This window comes from Arabidopsis thaliana, chromosome 4 (assembly GCF_000001735.4).
Source record: "Arabidopsis thaliana chromosome 4, partial sequence".
Lineage (NCBI taxonomy): Eukaryota > Viridiplantae > Streptophyta > Magnoliopsida > Brassicales > Brassicaceae > Arabidopsis > Arabidopsis thaliana.
The window spans coordinates 3374685-3395067 of NC_003075.7; the positions used below are offsets into that span (position 1 = coordinate 3374685).

Genomic DNA, 20383 nt, shown 5'->3' on the forward strand with positions numbered 1-20383 from the left:
AATTTTTCTTGGTTGAGCAACTATAGGTGGGGCATCTTGCATACATATTGCATGTTTTGGTGTGTTTTCACGTGCAGAAGGAGCTTAAAAGGATTCTACTCGACCCTCTACTCTATCCAACCAGGAGGGAAACAGAAGAGCAATCTACTAGACTAGTTCACTCGATCCAGGCAGCTACAGAGGAGGCAGCAATTCACTCGACCAGTTCACTCGATCCAGGCAGCCACAGAGGAAGCAGTAGATCGGTCTACTCGCCCCTCCTACTTGATCCTCTACTCGACAAGTTACTCGATCAAGGAAAACCTATTCTACAAGACTTGTTAATCGTTCAAAGCGTCTTCTTATCCTCCTCATTCCCCACTCAACCAGACATTTGAGCATAAGAATAGGAGAGGAAGAAGCAACTACTCGACCAATTGATCACTCGGAGCATGGAGGCAAAGGCGCAGGCTTTGCAGCACCCTCTTTACTCAATCCCCAAGATCTAGCATTCATCTAAACCGCCTCAAGTCTCTTGTCTTCTAGTGAATCTAGGGTTTTTGAGATTTTCGTATATATAGGTCACTTTGGGATTTGTCCAAAGGACCAAGCTTTTATCTCTTAGTTTTTCTTTGTGTTCTTGAATCTTAAAAACCTTAATTACTCTTAATCTATTTCGTTTTTGCATTTAGTTCTTTGAACAAAGTTGTTTAGCTTGTTTAGATCTACATTTTGACATGATTTCAGTAATTTCTGGGTTTGTGTTCTTACTTATGTTGCTTGAGTAGTGATTAGGGTTCTTGAGGATGAATTAGATTAGGGTAATCTCTCGGTTAGTCAGGTGGTTAAGATTAAGTTAGATCCCTTCTAAATTCGTTGGCCCCTATGCGGTTTTCGCTGGCTAATGTGGAAATTCGACCATAGGTATCCAGCATCCAAAAGATGTTCAAATGGATGCCTGATCTACGAATTCGAGAGATTTGTAGACTCTAGCCCAAGAGATTGGATAGACTGCATATTGACTTTGGTAGATTATTGCTTAAACCCTGTTTTCCTATGTTTCGTGAACGAGAGTTGAGATTAGGAAGTGGTAGAGTTATGGGGGTCTCAGTCACGAGAGTGGATTGACCCGTTCTTTGAATCTATCGTCTAGGGTATCTGCCTTTCACCTGTTAGCCACCTGATGAACCCTAGAGTTGCCCTTATCAATGAATCCATCCTTAGGACTTCTATTCTTCTTAGATTTATTTGTATTCACCCCTGATTGCACTTTTATTTACCTGTTATTTGTATCACCTGTTGATTGCATTTTAGTTCTTAATTTGTCACCTGGTTATTCTACTCGACCCAATGATCGAGTAGGGCAAAAATTCTCATTTTCGTTGTTTGAATCCTGACCTAGGATTGTTACTAGAAACCAACCATTGATGTTGCTGACTAAGAAGAAGCAGATACACTACATCACTAATGAAGAGCACTTCCAAATGCAAGAAGGGGGGAATGATCAAACTGAAGATTTGTGCTACATTCAGAACCAAGGAGGGTTCAACAAGGGCTACAATAACTACAAGCCCAACCCAAACTTCTCCTACAAAAGCAATAATGTAAGTAACCCCCAAGATCAAGTGTATCCACCACAACAGAATCAGTCTAAGCCATTTGTTCAGTACAACCAAGGTTATATCCCTAAACAACAATTTAATGGATGCTAGAACCAGCAGAATCCACCACCAGGGTTCACTCAACAACCACAACAATCCCCAACAGCTCAAGATCCTGAAATTAAGCAACTCATTCAACAAATCATTCAAGGACAAGCTACTGGAGCTATGGCTTTTGACAAGAAGATAGCTGAATTACACAATAAGATTGATTGTTGTTACAACGATCTAACTGTCAAGTTTGAAGCTCTGAATTCCAAAATCAAGTATGTGGAGAGTCTACTCCGAAGCATCCTCAGCAACTTCCAGGAAAAGCAGTTCAAAATCCTAAGGACTATGCTACTACAAATACTATCACCATCCACCAAGAAGATGAGTCTCCACCAAGTCATCAGACTCCCAATACTGAGGACAGTATGATTCAAGAAGGGGGGGGGGATTCAACTCAAATTGCTGCACGACCACCCTGCAATTCATCAGGATTATAGAGCACACACCTTTGCTGAATACTCACCACTCTGAAAAAGATTTCAAAAGAGAAAAACTCAGGAAGGATCAGTATCAAGAGTTGATTAGTAGAGTCATCACTCAAGAAACTTACAAGAAAAAAGTCACTTAAGAAAAGCTTGATGATCCCGGTTCATTCACTCTTCCATGCTCTCTAGGACCATGGACATTCGATAGGTGCCTTTTGTGATTTGGGAGCATCTGTTAGCCTTATGCCTCTCTCTACAGCTAAAAGGCTAGGAATCATGGAATACAAGTTCTACAACTTAGTTTTACTCTTAGCTGACGGTTCTGTTGCACATCCCCATGATCTAATAGAAAATTTGCCTGTTAAGATTGGAATTGTTGAGATACCTACAGATTTTGTGGTATTGGACATAGATGAAGAAGGGAAGGATCCCCTCATCCTAGGCAGGCCATTCTTAGCTTCAGCTGGAGCAGTCATAGATGTCAGGAATGGAAAAGATTAATCTGAACCTTGAAAAAGGCATCAAGATGAAATTTGACACCATCAAAGCTTCAAGGAAGTCAACAACAGGAGGTCAAAATTTTGGGATTCAAGACATGGATGTTGATAAAGAAACAGAAGCTGGAACCCCACCAAGAGTTAACTATACTTCTCAACTTAGCAAGCTGAAGAGAACTTTTGACCACAAAAAGAAAGCAATAGAAGGGCTAGCTCAGAATGAAGATCCTACAGAAGATGACTGGTATGAGATGAGAAAAATAAATAAATGGCAAAGCAGAGTCATAGAGGGATTATCTTCAAGGGTGATGAAGCTGAAAGATCAACTATGGACGTTTGAAAAAAGAGTTAATAAGTTTTCAATGGGTATTGATCTAGAGAAGATGGAAACTGCACTAGCTATCAAAGAGGACGAAGATTTCACAACAGAATGGTTTGCACCAGAAGATCAGAAAGGAGTTCACTTAGAGGAAAGAAGCCTATAGAGCAAGTTTGTGAGTGACGAGGAAATCCCTATTCCAACTTATTCTCCAGGAGTGCCTAAACAGCCCACCAACCCCTCTGCTGAAGAAGAACACTTTATTCCTGATTCTTTTGCTGAAAAACTCCTAGAGCTTTGAGTTGGATATAAAGCTCAGGAGGATACAATTGGAAAATTAACTCATAAGATGGAAGAGTTAAATAGCACAATTCTGGAACTTCAAGAAATGGTTAAAGGCTACCCCAGTTTTGAAAATGAGGATTGGTCAAAGTAGCCTGGTTCAGAAGAAGAAGACTACTCTGCTGATCAGAAAGAAGTTTATGTTGAAGAAAAATCAAATGAATACTCATCCTACCATATGTCAAGAGAGGATGCAGAGTATGATTCAGGCACTGAAAATTCAACCACTGAAGATGAGGACTTCTCTGTTCCTCTCTTCAACCTTTTTCCTGACTAAGCTCTGTATGAGTCAAGCTTAGTGACTTAAAACAAGCTAACTTGGGAGGAAGTCCCATGTCAATCCATGTATATAACTTTCTATTTCCCTTGTTATTTTTGATGTTTTTGTTTAACTGTTTTAGGTTTATTTTATTGACCATGAGATGGTCAACGGTCAAGTAAATTCAAACCAACTCAAGAAAGATCTCAACCGTTGAGCGACTAATTGTGGGAAATCACCTTCACCGTTTGATTGAGTGATCAAGGGAGAAGCATTCTTCACCCTTTGATCAAGTCTTGCGCACATGCTCGATCCTTTACTCAAGCTTGAATGATTCGGCGACCAAGGAGTGAGGTCGAGTGGCCCACATGTTCCCCCTCACTTCAATTATTCAACAGACAAACCACTTACCCAGGCCCCTCACCATTTCCAACTAGCTTTTACTATCCTTCCAAAGAGAATCCCAAGACCATCCTCCTCCACCCATTGAAATCGACAAACCACTTTTGAAACTCTATCTCTTTCATCATCTCATTTTCGCAAACTCTCTCACAAAGCTTCAAAAGTTTCATTCCAAACTCTCCCTATCACTCTTCACGAATTCGTTCTCACTTCACCATACTTCACCAAAGTTACTCGATCACTTCCAAGTCCATCCTCAAATTTTCAATCGGTTTGTAAGCTCAATTTCCATCACTAAAAAGCGAATCCTTTCCACTTTGATACCTCTTGGAGAGTTGTTTTTACTGCTTTGTTGAAATTCCCCACCAATTTGCATGGATTCAAGAAGAAAGAGTTCATCTCGGGCTAGAAGATCCTCTATTGATAATGAAGAAGTTGAGGCTTTTGACATGAGTGACATGAGTGAACGCCAAATTCGCCAAGCTCGCCGTGCTCAAAGATCAAGCTTGATTCAAGGGGGAAGTTCAAGCCGTTCAACCATGCAAAGAGAAGAGGTAGCTCGGGGAAAGAGGGTTGTTGAGGTTGAGAAAGAACAACATGAAGAGGCAGTCTTTGAAGAAGCGATTCCTGAGGAAGAGATTGAGATCATTGGGGATGATACACCAGCCCCAGTTGGAAGACAAAATCGGCAAAGGAGAAAGAGAGAGCCTACCCCAAGCGAGTACTATCAATACCTTAAGGAATTGAAGTTTGAGGGAACAACTCAGCTTATCTGTCAGAAACTGATGGTCTTGAAGCACTTGGCGAGTAACTTGTCTTGTTTCTTGCACCACTTCTGCAGCTTGTTGTTGTTCCTGTGAGCTTCACTCAAGCTCTTGCTCTCCCTCGCTGGAGGTACATGTTCACTAAAATGATACATCCTAGTGTCAAACTCCACTTCTCTATCTTCATCCATCCCATCCTCAGCAGCTTCTTCTATAAGATCATCCTCATCCAATGGCGGATCGTTCTCATAGTAGAGGTTTCCAAGCTCATGCCTAAAATCAATGTTATCTCCCTTTATTATGCGTGTAACCTCAAGGATGGGGAGAAGGATGATGGCTCTCTTATCCGTAGAGTGCTCAAACATGAAACGGTGCATGTCGCCAACCATTGCAAACTCCAGGAACTCGCAGTGACATAGATGCTCGATCTCCAGTGCCCGTGGCTCGAGTTCATCAGATGTGATTGGGACTCCACAAGCGATCCGAATCGGTGTTACAACACCGCCTATGCAAATAGCGCCTTGTGCTCTCTTATGGTTATGTGGATTAGAAGAAGTACAGAGAGAGGTGTGTCATTGATTTCACCTTGGAGAGACATTTTGTTCTTAGTTTGGCGGAGAGTGCCTTTGAGAGCCATAGCGATCATCTCCATATCAGAATTGGTAACAGTCGCTGTGATCTCTTGGGAGTACAGGACATTGGCTATAGAATGCTAGAAGTACCTGATGACAGGGCTGCGTATCTGATTGCTCTTTGACCTGGAAGAATTCAGCGGTACAGAGCTGCCAATGGTGATCCATAAGTCTTTCAACTCTTCTCTGTCATACTTGGGCTTAGTACCCGTTCCACTGGGGAAACCAAACGATCCTTCCAAGCGCTTGATTGATAACCTATACTCATGACCATACACAGAGAATCTCAAGAATCCCAATCCTTCGCATTCCAAATCATTAGAGGTCATACCTTCGTAAAGCTCCACTTGCAGTGTGGAAAGGAACTGAATCGTTTCTTCTTCATATGCTACATACGGATAAGCCATCAGAGTGTCTAGATGACAACTCTGGTACATGTGCTGAACATCATCCAGCAATCCAAGTTGTGCGAGGATCGAGCATGGATACCTTGTGCTACAGAACTCATTCAAGTTGATGAGCCTAATATATTCCTCAGCAGGCAATACATCAGGTTTGTGCAGAAGTATGGTGGCTCTACGAGTATGCTCAGGCATGTACTCGTATTCCAGATCCTCATCTATAAGCTCATACCTCTCTGTCATTTTTTTCTTCCCTCGGGCTGTCTCAACTTTTCTTCTAAAACTATCATATTCTCTCTGTTCTCTCTCTGGCCTTGAAGACGACGACTTTGTCTCATCCATGTTATACTCATGATTCTCCTACAGAAGATTTAGAACTCAAAACTCAAATGTTAACAGGTCAGTCTCAAAGATAACAATGAAACCAAAATCGTAATCAACAAGCAATGAAATGGAACAATTTGGTCAAGTACAGTATTGTAATCAAGTAAACTAAAGTGCTCCCGAGTTACTCTATCAAGAATTGGATCGAGTAGAGTAGAGACCGGTGGTCGAGTTAAGTTTTGAAGTTGAGTGGCTATGTTGATTGCTAGCACCAGAGGTCGAGTACTTCTTCGATGAGCCGGAATTGGTTGGGACAAAACCACAAGTTGACGGTCGAGTCCTGTGGTTGTAATCGACTAGTTCCTGAGACTTCGACGGTGAAGGAGGTGGGGAACTCGACTGTGGCGGCGCAGAGAAGGTCGAGTGTGGTGAGAACAAAGTGACGGCGAACGGAAAAGTGAAATGGTGGAGTATAGCGACGAACTCAAGTGAAGTTGAGTCGAGTAACTCTTTGGTGAAAGATGGCGATTCATGGTTGACTAGAGAAATTGGATTGTCGGTGGTGAGATGAAGAGAGATGGGTCGAGTAGGTTTTACTTTTGGGGAATGTGTGGTCGAGTTCAAAAGGTATGGTGGAGATTGATTCTGTGATTCTCTCTCCATCTTATCTTCAGGAACAAAACGCGTGGTCCACACTTTGTTGACTTGTCTTTTGACTTTGTTCCCTGTTTACTGGGAAAACCTCAGGAAATCCTCTATAAACATGTTAAACTCCCTGTAAGTCTCTGTATCTTCTGTATCTTTTGTTGGGCGAGTAAAATGATGATTTAAATTTTTTTGGGTTTTAAACATCACTCATCCTCGACCAATACACTCGAGTGCAAGGTCTCCAGATGCAACAAAAAGTTTTAAAATTTTTGCACTCCACTGTACTGTGTACTCGATCTCTAGGCCATCTATAGAGTAAAAGTTTTGAATTTTCACTTTACCTTCACGTTATTCCTCTATTCCTAAGAACCACAAACACATCTAAAAAAAATCAAAAATAACAAGAAAAGAAAAACTTATTCACAGAGATAGTCATGGGACTTCCTCCCAAGTGAGCTTGTTTAAAGTCTCTAGCTTGACTCCTCACACTTATCAAGAAGAAAATGAATGATAAATAGGGTCTGCATAGTCCTCTCTGGTATCATCATCATACTCAACGTCCTCCCTGGAGAGGTGTGCAGCAGAATACTCAATTCCCCTTTCTTCAAAATAGACTTCTTTCTCTTCTGGAGGGTAATCTATCTCTTCAGACCATCTTGAAGTGAACTTTTTCTCGGGATAATGTCAATTCCGCCTTTAGGTAGTGCTTCCTTCTGCATCGGATTCAGCTTACTCTTAAGCTCCTCAACAGTGTGGGCTAGCTTCTTTATAGTTTCATCTTGCTTATCAGACCTCTTTTTAAGATGCTTTACTCTTTCACTCTCATATCCTTCTCCTGGATCACTCTATCGTCTCTAGAGTTTTTTTTTATCTTCTGTTGACTCTTGTGGAGTTTTGTTGATGTCAAACTGCAACTTGATGTGCTTTCCAAGGTTGAGACTTATTTTCCCTTCCTTGACATCTATCACTGCTCCCACTAAGGCTAAGAAAGGTCTTCCCAGGATTAGGGGATCCTTATGCTCTTCTTCCATATCCAACACCACAAAGTCTGTAGGCACTTCCTCTCTATTAATCATGACAGGTAAATCTTTGAGCATGCCGAAGGGTTTTCTTGAAGACTTATCCACAAGGATTAGAGTTAGGTCACAAGGCCTATATTGAAAAAATTCTAACCTTCTTGCCACATAGAGTGGCAATAAACTGACAGAGGCTCCGAGATCGCACAGGCAATTGCTGAAAGCTAATTTCCAAAGGAACATGGTAGAGTAAAAGATCCTAGATCTTCTAACTTTTCTTGAACAATCCTCTTATCAGCAGCTCGAGATGGAGTAGCATCACATTCATCATCTGAATCGTGATACATCTTGATCCTTTCCAGTATCAGGAATTATGTTGAGAACTTCCACTAGTGGCATCACTGCTTCAATCTCGTCAAGCTGTTTCTCTGCAACAGATTTGTATCTCTCCATCTAGGCTTTCCTGAATTTCCATGGAAGAGCACGTGAGGGTAATGGAGTAGGTTTCATACGTTTTACCATTCTCTCAATTATGGCTGCATTCTCATCGGAGGTGGATTGAATGAGATGGCGAGAACCAGCAGAATGGTTGAATTCAACAAAAGAGACCTCAATCTGAGTAAAAGGCTCCCCCTCCTGAACATCACTGTCCCTAGTGATTAAGTCAGGAACATGTCGAGTTGGCAGCTCTCAATCATGGCAGATAGTGATGGCGTGAGCAGTTGCATACTCCTTTGGATTCTGTATTGACTTCCCAGGAAGTCCTGTAACTTTAGGTGCAGAGGTAGATGCTGACTGTCCTTTCAAGTATCTGACTTTGGTATTCAATGCTTCCACTTTGGCATTCAGGTCACTGTAGCTGCAGTCCAGCTTATGGTGCAATTGAGATAACTTCTTAGCAATTTCCATGGAGCTAGATGCTTGTCCCTGTAGCAGTTGATGTACCATCTGTTTCATTTCAGCATCAGGAGTAGCAGGACCTTGGTTTTGCTGAGGTGCAAACCCATGTAGTGGTTGCGGCTGGTAGTTCTCCTGAAATTGCTGCTTTGGAACAAAACCTTGGTTGTAGGGAGCAAAAGGTTGTTTTGACCTTGTTGTTTGATAACACTGTATTTACTCATTTTAGGTGTATGTTTATCATTTGCTCATTGTATCATATCATTTTGCACCATTTTAGCTTGTTTTGCATACTTAGGCATCTAGGATCATCTTACCAATTTTCTCTCAACCGTTGATCGAGTAGAATGAGGAGGAGTATTTTTGGCCGTTGATTTGAATTGACTAAATGAGAGAAGCATCACCACTGTTTGATCGAGTGATTTCTTGCGATTCATTTTGGTCCGTTTGATCGAGTAATTGAAGATGGAGCATTTCCCACCGTCCGATCGAGTGAAGAAACCAAAAAGACCCTCTTCGTAGACACCGACGCCTCGTGACCCGCCTCCATTGAAACGCTGTTGTCCCTTTGTCTTCTTGTCCCCTCCATAATCATTTTGGTCCCCCCATTGCAATTCCCGAACTCAACAACCTCATCTCTCCAGCTCCCATACCAAAGCATCCTCATCTTGAATCCTTACAATCCTCTCTTTATCTCCTTCACTTCCTTTTTTATCAAAAACTTTTCATAAATTCATTTGCTTCTCCCATCATTCAATCTCTTGATCTACTGAATTTTGGTTTCGAATATCTCCCACCTTTGTTCTTGACGATGAACAAGCGCAGACTTTTGTCAAAGATTCGGAACAAAGCTCTCTCCCCATCAAAGAGGTACCCAACACCTTCTTCGCATGCAGCAGCTCGAGGACCTTCAGAACCATCACCCTTGGGGTCGAGTAGGAGAGATCAAGCAAGTTTTGTGATCGATCATAGTGAATCAAGCCAAGAGGAGGAAGTGATGCAAGAAGAAGAGACCTTCAGGTCTCCAGCTGAAAATACTCGATCCCGAAAGTCGAGTAAGCTTTCTGCAAGAGAATTCTCGAGGAATAAGGAAGATATCACTCAAGGGAAGAAGCCCGTGGGGAGGAGGTTGGAGCTGGTAGTTGAAGACTCCGAGGAAGATATGGCTTCACCAAAGGAAGATGATCAAACGGAGAAAGGAGGCGATGATGATTTGGAATCAAAGAAGTGTTCAACTCGAAATGAATACTACAAGCTGCTAAAGCGCAATAAGTTATTAGGAACTCGGTACCCTCATCCCGAGACCATGGAGAGACTCGGCATCTATGATGATGTAGACTATATGTTTAAGCAATGCAACCTGAATATTCACATGTTTCGGCCAATGGAGGGGTATGAGAAAGAGACCATTCAGTTTCTTTCATCCGTGGAATTGCTCTTATATGGAGAGTCAGAGGGACGATGAAATCAGGCCATACGGAAGTTTGGGATACCTGGAGTTTTGTGTGTATGATGTAGAGTATCGGCTTCCAATAGAGCATCTCGAGCTGATGTATGGATTTCCAAGCGGAAAAGACACAAGTCATCGTTTTGACAAGAGAGAGCTTCAGTCATTCAGGGCCACACTTCGTAAGTGCTCTATTTGCAAGAGAGCGGAATGGAACCTTTGTCAATGGGGCACTAGAATTGATGGAGACAGCACTGCAAGAGTTGCTTGGTTTAGCATCGGATGGTACGGTTCTAGTTGGAGATCAGACAGACACTTTGGTCTCATTCTACCTAATCGAGCACCTGCTGAGTTACAGAGGATGGGCTAAGGGACTTAAGAAACCAGGAAGAATGGTTCTGGGAGGAGTTGTGACACCAATTTTGAGAGCTTGCAATGTACCTCTACATTCAACGTCGATTCCTCCAAGATGGATTGATATGCAACACCTTATCAATTCCAAGAGTTTTTGGTCGCAGTAGAAGAATGGCCTATATAAGTATAGGTTCGATTACCCCACATCAGGACAATCCATTTTTCTACTCCCAAACCCCGCTTCCACTTCAACCAGAGATGGTGGCAACATTGAGTTTTGCCCACCAATGGAGAACCTCTATATTTTAAGTGATGAAGCTGTGCCGATGGAAGGAGTGAATGATGATGAGTCTCCAATCCATCATTATGATAATGAGGCAGAATCTCTGGACGAGTCTTACGCTACACAACAGTTTTACTTCGAGGAGTACTCAACACCAAGGCAAAGTAAAGACTCAAAAGAGATTCACAAGCGCTTTGGTTTCCTCCAAAGCTTGTGTAAGTTCCAGGACAAAGCTATCGCGGCACTCAACAAGAAGTTTAACAATCTCCAACTCAAGATTAGCTGTTCTTCCTCAAGTACAGCAAGGCAATCATCCTTCGAACCTAGAGAAAAGGAAAAGAGGAGCAAGTTGAAAAACCGAAGAAGAACAAGGAAATCGGACGCTGGAGCAAGCCTCTCTACTGCACCACTTGAGGAGCCACTCGATCAACAACCCGAGCAAAGGGTCGAGCATCCAGCTAATCCAAGTTCAGCACAACCCGTTCTTTGGAGTTACACAAAGGAGAGTATGGACGATTTCGTCTCCTCCTACTTCACCTGAAAACTGAGGTAACACCACCTCTCCATTGTATATACCATAACATCTTTTTATTTTTCTTTGTGTGTTTTGTGTTTTGATCTTGAATTCTCTTTCAGATTTTTATTACACAAGGGACTTTGTAATTTAATTTTGGGGGAGGGTTCAAGACATGGTTAACATTGTGTTCTCTTTTCTTATTTCAAATTTTGCATCATCTAAGGCATAGAAAAATCATAAAAATTTGAAAACATTTTCAGAAAATTATTTCATAAAAAAAGAATGTCATGTAGATTGCATATAATTTTAGGATTGTATATAGAGTGTTTGCATTTAGGATTGCTCATTTACATAGGGGATAATGATGATTTCAAACCGATAAGCATGTTTTGATTCAATGAAGTAAATTCAATGCCCAGGTTGTTAGTTCTCTGTTGCATAACCGATTGTATCTTTGAAATAAGACCGCACCTTGCTTTGAATTTGTAACTTGACTATACTACTTTGATCAAAACTCGCTTTTCTGATGTCATTCCCTATCTATTAGAACCTGAACTGAAATTGCAATTATCATGTCTATGCATTGTTTATGAACTCATGGCTACCATATACATACTTAGATCATCTTATTCACTTCATCACCGTCTGTTAATCCAAATAGATGTCTCTCATTTTGAGAGCAGTTTCCCATACCCTTAGCCTAGCCTTATTTCAAGCCAAAGATCATTTGTGTGTGATTGTGAGGTCTTTTTCGATTGAGCTTGGTATAACGTGTTAGGTATGAGCCGACAAGAACAGTCTTTCATGTAGACCTAGCCCACACTTTTTGGGTTAGCTAGGACTAGGTGGAGACTTGTATTTGGGATTGGGATTGTGTATGGAATGAATGGGAATGAGAATGAGAATGAAAAGAAAAGAACAAAAAAAAAGAGAGTAAGAGTTTAGAGTTATAAGGGGGATACAAAAGTGTTAAGTCTAGTAAAGGGTTTGGAATTCAAAGAAGTTAGGCATTGTGATTCAAATAAAAGGGTAAATCGCCCTATGTGCTAAGATTAGAAGAAAAGCCTTAAGTTTGTCAAAGTTTAAAACCAAACCCGCTAGACTCTTAAATCGTTTCAAGAGAACCCCTTAGAACATGAACCAAAAAGAGATAAAGAATGAGAAAAAGGGTAGAGTTAGGACATCTATGGGAATGGGATCATCTTCTGAGCTATCATATTATATCATTGGGTAGATGGGAGTGTTCTTGTATGTGTCCGTTGGCTTTTACCTTTTGCATTTTACTAAAGCTCAATCTTTTCTCTGAGAGTCCCCTGTTACTCGACCAAACCATTAAAGGGACCATTTTTGTCTCTTGGCCTAAGTCCAAAACCAAGTGAGTTCATAACCATTGCATTGCTTGATCCACTGTTCGTGCTTAATGAATGTTAAAGGGAATTGGTTGATGTGAATGCTTGAATAGATTAAGGCAAGTCGTTAGGTTACATTGTCACGAGTATGGCTAGCGTTTTTGAGTAAGGGTCTATCATCTTGCAACCTAGAATTTGCTACCTGGACATTGAGCTTACCCATTTTATATGCATGCTTCGGTTTTTGAATCCCCACATTCAAACCTCTCCTTCAACTTAAGGTTTTTTGCTTGCTTGAGGGCAAGCAAAAGATAAGTTTGAGGGAATTGATAACACTGTATTTTATTCATTTTAGGTGTATGTTTATTATCATTTAGCTTTGCATTTGCTCATTGTATCATATCATTTTGCACCATTTTAGCTTGTTTTGCATACTTAGGCATCTAGGATCATCTTGCATTCGCATTGCATGTTTTGGTGTGTTTTCAGGTGCAAAAGGAGCTTAAAAGGACTCTACTCGATCCTTTCACTCGATCCAGGCAGCTACAGAAGAGGCATCACTCTACTCGACCTCACTACTCGATCTAGGATGCTACAAAGGAGGCTGTAGTTTACTCGACCCAACTACTCGATCAAGGCAACCTCAGATGAAGCAGCAGATTCAACTACTCGCCCCTCCTACTCGATCCACTACTCGATCCATTTACTCAACCAAGGGTGACCATCTCTATAAGACTTGTTGAGCTATCAAAGCGTCTTCGGATCCTCCTCATTCCCCACTCGGAGCATAGACACAAAGGCGCAGACTTTGCAGCACCTTCATTACTCGATCCCCGAGGTCGAGTATTCGCCCAAACCGCCTCAAGTCTCTTGTCTTCTAGTGAATCTAGGGTTTCAACATTTTATATAAATAGATCATTTTGGGGTTTGTCCAAGAGATCTAGACTTTATCTTTCAGTTTTTCTTTATGTTTATGAATCTTGAAACTTTAATTACTCTTAATCTATTTCGTTTTTGCATTTGATTGTTTAAGTAAAGTTGTTTAGCTTGTTTAGATCTACATTTTGGTATGATTTTAGTAATTTCTGGGTTTGTGTTCTTGAGAATGTTGCTTGAGTAGTGATTAGGGTTCTTGAGGATGGATTAGATTAGGGTATTCTCTAGGTTAGTTAGGTGGTAAGTGTTTAGGTTTATACCCTTCTGGATTTGCTTGTGCGGTTTTCGCTGGCTAATGTGGAGATTCGATCATAGACGTCCAGCGTCCAAAAGACGTTCAAATGGATGTCTAACCTTCGAATTCCAGAGATATGTAGACTCAACCAAGGGATTGGCTTGTCTGCCTATTGGCTTTGATAAATTGTTTCTAAAACCCTGCTCTGCTATGTTTCATCAACGTGAGTTGAGATTAGGAAGTGGTCGAGTTATGGGGGTCTCTGTCACGAGAGTGGATTGACCCGGTTTGTGAATCTATCGTCATGGGTATCTACCTTTCGCCTATTAGCCATTTGATGAACCCTAGAGTTGCCCTTGTCAATGAATCTATCCTTAGAACTTTTATTAGATTGATTTGTATCCCCTGTCGATTGCACTTTTATTTACCTGTTATTTGTATCCTCTATTTTTATCCCCTGTTGATTGCATTTTAGTTCCTAATTTTTTCACCGGTGTGTTCTACTCGACCCAATGATCGAGTAGGGCTGTTAAGTTCTTATTTTTACTTGTCTGAATCCTTACCTAGGATTGTTACTAGAAACCCACCATCATTATAATCTGCCTTTACTTAGTTGTTTTTGTACACATCTTGATTGCTAGCAATACAGTGGACTGGATTGACACCCTCTATAACTGCATCGACATGTTTGTGTTTTAGAGGAATTGAACTGAACTGAACACAACATTCATCATATAAGTAGGCGTAAAAACCTGCTTATCATTGTTGCTGTGGAGGATACACTTGGTCCTGTGGGTTAGCAACGTTGGTGCTGCGGTAAGAGAGGTTGGAGTTGTTGGTCTTGAAGTTGTTATACCCTTTGTAGCCACCCTGGTTGTTGTTGATGTAGCTAACTTCTTCTAACTGGTTACCCTCCCCATCTTGGACCTGATACTACTCGTCATCAACAAGGAAGTGCACATGCTTCTACAGGCTCAGAAGAATTTTGTCCAACTTGTCATTCGGCGCTTTGATCTCCTTCCTGTGTTTGTCATATGAGTCACCTGTGCCTCTAATGGTCCTGTCTCAGTCCTCGTTGTAATTACCATCTGATTGAGCCAGGTTCTCAACCAATTCCCAGCATTCTTCAACATCTTTGTTCTTGTGATTCCCATTGCTGGCGGTATTCAGAAGCATTCGGATGCGTGGTAAAACACCTCTGTATAGAGTGCTAAGCAGAGAGGCTTTCTTGAAGCCATGATGAGGGCATTGGTTGGTGTAACCCTTGAAACGCTCCCATGCTTCATAGAAGCTTTCACCAGTCTTCTTTGAAAAGCCAAAAATCTCATTTCTGAGTCTTGTAGTTCTGGCGTTGGAGAAGAACTTTGCTAGAAAAGCCTTCTTGCAATCATCCCAGGTGGTGATTGAGTCGTGGGGCAGATTCTTCTCCCATATGTGGGCTTTGTCGCCCAAGGAGAATGGAAACAAACGGAGCTTGAATCCGTCTTCACTGACACCATTGATTTTTGTTAGGTTGCAAAGCCTATCAAATTCATCAAGGTGGTCGAGTGGATCTTCCATTGGCAGATCATGGAATTTGTTCCCCTGAATCATCGAGATGAGACCACTCTTAATCTCGAAGTTGTTGTTCAAGATAGCAGGAGGTGCAATTTCTTTCCTCTGAAGGTGATCTCGTGGTGCATCTACAATACCAATGTTGGCAGGGCCATTCTGTTGATTCTGTTCGTCAGCCATTTCGAATGGTTGCTGAGGTACAAGGTTGACTGTGTTTCTCCTTTCTCTGATTTTTCGAGCTATGTGGTCGATGTTATCGTTGAAAAGGAGGTTCTGGTTGCCTGTTGATCGAGTTTGCATAAGAGGAGGTGTACCTGAATCAAGAAGACAACAAGAAAAACATACAGTTAGTAACCGAAATGAAAATTGAAAAAGAACTTGATCTAAGCAAGTCTGAAATCTCAAATGTAACAAACAAACACCCAATTGGCAATAGCGCCAAATTTATAATAGGTTTTTAGTCAATTATCCTTAAACACCAATCATGTCGTTGTAGTATTTTAGGTTGTCAATCCAAATGGGTATGATGCTAACAATCAAGATGTGAATAGAGTTCACAGAGTCAAGCCAAGCAAAAACAAGTTTTGGTGTGTTCTAGCAGTCCTAAGTGAACATGCAGAAAACAAAAATTCAAGCAGTAATAGTAAAAACAATCGACCAACACAGCTTGTTGCCAAGCACTAGGTGTGGTCGAGTGACAGGTCGAGTAACAGACAGAAAATGTAACAGGGATACTCGACTGCACAGTCTGTTGCCAGACAACTGGGTGGTCGAGTACTTGGTCGAGTAACAGGAAAGAAATGCAAATACTAAGCAACAGGTAACAAGATGTAGTAAATGATAGCAGAGAAAACAAAGAAATCAATCAGATAAAGAATCCCGAGGATGGGGTAATTGAGTAGTTTCGTTTCCTCAGTTTACAGGTGATTGACATGCTCAATAAATTATCCTGAGACAGAGACCCTCATGTTAAACTAGTCCCAGACTCAATCACCATTGACGAGAGCTAACCTAACATGCATTACAAATCAACAAGTTAAAGCCAAAACGCTCCCTGCAACCAATACCTTGGTACAGAGCCACGAATCTCTGGAAATAGTGGTTCAGACATTTCATCGAACACCTTTTGGGCGCGGAAATGTCTGGGCTCAAATTCCAGTTGATGAGAAAGCAATAGGCATTAAGAACAACTAATGCAAAAGGGATCTATAAATCAAACTCAACCACCTAGCATACTGAGAATTCTAAACTAGTCTAACTCATCCTCAGAAACCTATTCACTACTTAGACATCATTGTAGAGAACATAAACGTTGAATAGAATGAAAACATGATAACAGCAGAGTATTAACAAGATGATAATAGGATGAACAACAGTAAACCACATCAAAAGCAAATGCTGAATACTGAATAGATTAAGAGAAATCAAGATTACAAAATGTCAAGAACATAATGTATGCGGAATAAAACTTAGATTCACGAAAATGTAAAGTACATGCTACTTATAGCGAAATATTCTGAAACCCTAATACTCCAAACGACGCAGTATACAGTATTGGGACGGATTAAGAACGATCCTCGACCTAGGTGGTCGAGTGAATGGTCGAGTGATATGCTAGAGTCTTCTTTTCTTCCTTGCGCTCGAGTGTCTGGTTGAGTGCAGAATGGAGAAGACTCTGAAGCTGGCAGTCGAGTATGTCGAGTGATTGAGATGGTGGTACTCGGCTTGGTGGTAGAGTGATCGAGTGAAGGTGATGTAGGTACTCGACCATGTGGTCGAGTGATGTGATCGAGTGACTCTCATGGTGGTACTCGACCAGGTGGTCTAGTGGTAACGTGAAGTGGTGAAGTCTTCTACTCGACGAGGGGGTCAAGTGGTTTGTTGTCGTGGAACCATCTAGTCGACCAGGGGGTCGAGTGTTTTGCAGTGATCAAGTCCGCTTCTTCCAATTAGCTCACCAATAGCTCCAAATCACCTGAAAACAACACAAATATGCAACATGCATGCAACACTATCCTAAACATGCAAAGTGATGACAAATGATGACAAATGATATAAAACAGTGATGATATGATGTTAAAGTGATGACAAATGGATGCTCAAAATAGGTAAAATGCACACTTATCAAAACACCAAACTTAGTCTTTGCTTGCCCTCAAGCAAACAATTAAGAACAAGCTGGAGGTGAGGTTTGAAACCGGGGACTCAGAGCCAAAACACCAGATAAATAAGATGAAATGAGTGTCCAAGTTGATAGTTCTAAGCTGCGATACGATGGAATTCTACTCAAAAACGTTAGTCAAGCCTTGTTATCAATCAATCCGACTCTTATGCTCAACCTACACATGTTTTCAAATCTACCAATCCCTTTACCATTCATTAGTTCTGGAACGTTAATCAAGCAATGCATCATCAATGAACTCATTTGGCTTAAGGTACAGGTCAAGAGACAAAGATGGTCCCTTACAGAATAGGCTTTAGTAACAGGGGATCTCTCAAAAAATGATTAAGCTTTAGTAGAATGCTAAGGTAAGTCCCAAGCTATGCATACAGAGATAAGATCCCATCTACTTGACCAGGGGGTCAAGTGGTTTGTTGAAGTCGTGGAATTATCTACTCAACCAGGGGGTCGAGTGTTTTGCAGTGATCAACTCCGCTTCTTTCAAGTAGCTCGCCAATAGCTCCGAATCACCTGAAAACAACACAAATATGCAACATGCATGCAAAATTATCCTAAACATGCAAAGTGATGACAAATGATATAAAACAGTGATGATATGATGCTAAAGTGATGACAAATGAATGCTCAAAATAGATAATATGCACACTTATCAGCAACTATACATCGCTCGGGAATTCGTGGAAGTCTTTGTGTTGGTAGTCTCTTAACGCCAATACTGGGAGCTGTGGGGATGCAATTTGGAACCCTGACGTGTTCTCCAAGTTCTTTAACCTCGAATATCTCAAGGGGAAGGATTTTCTTGACAAGATAACTCCAGCGGATCGCTATCTCTTCAAGTTCAACCATCCGGAGCTTGGACCCTCTTTGTTACTCCTACCATGCGGAACCGGACCTCAGTGAAGACAAGGCGCAACATCAATTTAATGCCATCTCCCTCTGCCCTGAACATCGACATAGGAGGAGCCAGAGAAGATGAACAAGACTATACTCAAGTTGACTATGAGCAACATGAGTATTATACTCAAGCTGACTATGAGCAGCAAGTCGAATTCCAGTTACGTAGAGAGCAAGAAGAAGTTAAGAACAATGGAGAAGTCGCCGAAGAGTATGGCTGCTCAAATCAAGGAATTCCAGGGCAAGCCAAGGCCACCGTCTCCCACCCCCGAAGTAAGAAGAAGCGGTTCCACGAGCTCAGCTGCAAAGAGGGCTGAAAGGATCGATCAACTCCGAGCTTCATCGTTTGAGCCTCGGGAAGTGATCTCCGAGTTGAGAGAGCCAAGGAGTAGACAGAGACGAGGTTCCACACGCTCAACCAACTACTCGACCGGACAGAACGAGCAAAACCCTCCCTCCTCAACTTCAACCCCTGCTTATACTCAAGAGAGTATGGACAATTACGTCTCCATCTACTTCACCTGACCGCTGAGGTAACACCACCTCAACCATTGTACATACCATAGTTTTTTTTTTTTTGTTATTTTTCTTTGTGTGTTTTGTGTTTTGGTCTTAAATTCTCTTTCAGATTTTTATTACAAGGGACTATGTAATTTAAGTTTGGGGGAGGGTTCAAGACATGTTTAACATTGTGTTCTCTTTTCTTATTTCAAACTTTGCATCATTTAAGGCATAAAAAAAACCATAAAAATTTGAAAAAATTTCAGAAAAAGATTTTACAAAAACAGAGTGTCGTGTAGATTGCATTTCATTTTAGGATTGTATATAGAGTGTTTGCATTTAGGATTGCTCATTTGCATAGGAGATAATGATGATTTCAAACCGTTAAGCATGTTTTGATTCAATAAAGTAAGTTCGATGCCCAGGTTGTTAGTTCTCCGTTGCATAACCGATTGTTTCTCTGAAGTAAGACCGCACCGCACCCTGCTTTGAATTTACAACTTGACTATACCGCTTTGATTCGAAACTCGCTTATCTGATGCCATTCCCTATCTATTAGAACCTGAACTGAAATTGCAATTATCATGTCTATGCATTGTTTATGAACTCATGGCTACCATATACATACTTGGATCATCTTATTCACTTCATCACCCTCTGTTAATCCAAATAGATGTCTTTCATGTAGACTTAGCCCACGCTAGGACTAGGTGGAGACATGTATTTGGGATTGGGATTGTGTATGGATTGACTGGGAAAGAGAATGAGAATGAAAAGAAAAGAAAAAAAAAAGAGTAAGAGTTTAGAGTTCTTAAGGGCGATACATAAAGTGTTAGTCTAGTAAAAGGTTTGGAACTCAAAGAGAGTTAGGCATTATGATTCAAAGAAAACGGTACAACGCCCTATATGCTATAAGATTAGAAGAAAAGCCTTAAGTTTGTCAAAGTATAAAACCAAACCCGCTAGACTCTTAAATCGTTTCAAAGAAGAACCCCTTTGGAACTTGAAAGAAAAAGAGAAAGAATGAGAAAAATGGTAGAGTTAGGACATCTATGGGACAGGGATCATCTTCTGAGCTATCATACTATATATCATTGGGTAGATGGGAGTCTGTTCTTGTATGTGTCCATTGGCTTTTACCTTTAGCATTCTGCTAAAGCTCAATCTTTTCTTTGAGAGTCCCCAGTTACTCGACCAAATAATTAGAGGGACCATTTTTGTCTCTTAGCCTAAGCTCGAGACCAAGTTAGTTCATAACCATTGCATTGCTTGATCCACTGTTCCTTCTTAATGAATGTTAAAGGGAATTGGTTGATGTTAATGCTTGAATAGATTAAGGCAAGTCGTTAGGTTACATTGTGACGAGTATGGCTAACGTTTTTTAGTAAGGGTCTATCATCTTGCAACCTAGAATTAGCTACCTCGACATTTAGATTACCCGTTCTATATGCATGCTTTGGTTTGTGAATCCCCACCTTCAAACCTCTCCTTCAAGATTTTTGTTTGCTCGAGGG

General features: G+C 41.1%; 8 pseudogenes across 8 annotated transcripts; 4 read left to right on the forward strand and 4 right to left on the reverse strand.

Moving 5' to 3' along the window:
- Positions 1-56: 56 nt before the first annotated feature.
- On the forward strand, positions 57-3551 carry AT4G06540 (annotated as a pseudogene; the record flags this gene model as incomplete). Its single annotated transcript has 1 exon — positions 57-3551.
- Positions 3552-4309: 758 nt separating this feature from the next.
- AT4G06541 lies at positions 4310-4695 on the forward strand (annotated as a pseudogene; the record flags this gene model as incomplete). Its single annotated transcript has 1 exon — positions 4310-4695.
- A 17-nt stretch (positions 4696-4712) lies between these two features.
- AT4G06542 lies at positions 4713-6092 on the reverse strand (annotated as a pseudogene; the record flags this gene model as incomplete). The annotated part of the gene is made up of 1 exon: positions 4713-6092.
- A 1106-nt stretch (positions 6093-7198) lies between these two features.
- On the reverse strand, positions 7199-8779 carry AT4G06543 (annotated as a pseudogene; the record flags this gene model as incomplete). The annotated part of the gene is made up of 1 exon: positions 7199-8779.
- Positions 8780-9428: 649 nt separating this feature from the next.
- AT4G06544 lies at positions 9429-11242 on the forward strand (annotated as a pseudogene; the record flags this gene model as incomplete). Its single annotated transcript has 1 exon — positions 9429-11242.
- Positions 11243-14503: 3261 nt separating this feature from the next.
- Positions 14504-15749, reverse strand: AT4G06545 (annotated as a pseudogene; the record flags this gene model as incomplete). Its single annotated transcript has 1 exon — positions 14504-15749.
- Positions 15750-16836: 1087 nt separating this feature from the next.
- On the reverse strand, positions 16837-18033 carry AT4G06621 (annotated as a pseudogene; the record flags this gene model as incomplete). Its single annotated transcript has 1 exon — positions 16837-18033.
- An 84-nt stretch (positions 18034-18117) lies between these two features.
- On the forward strand, positions 18118-18891 carry AT4G06623 (annotated as a pseudogene; the record flags this gene model as incomplete). The annotated part of the gene is made up of 1 exon: positions 18118-18891.
- Positions 18892-20383: the final 1492 nt, after the last annotated feature.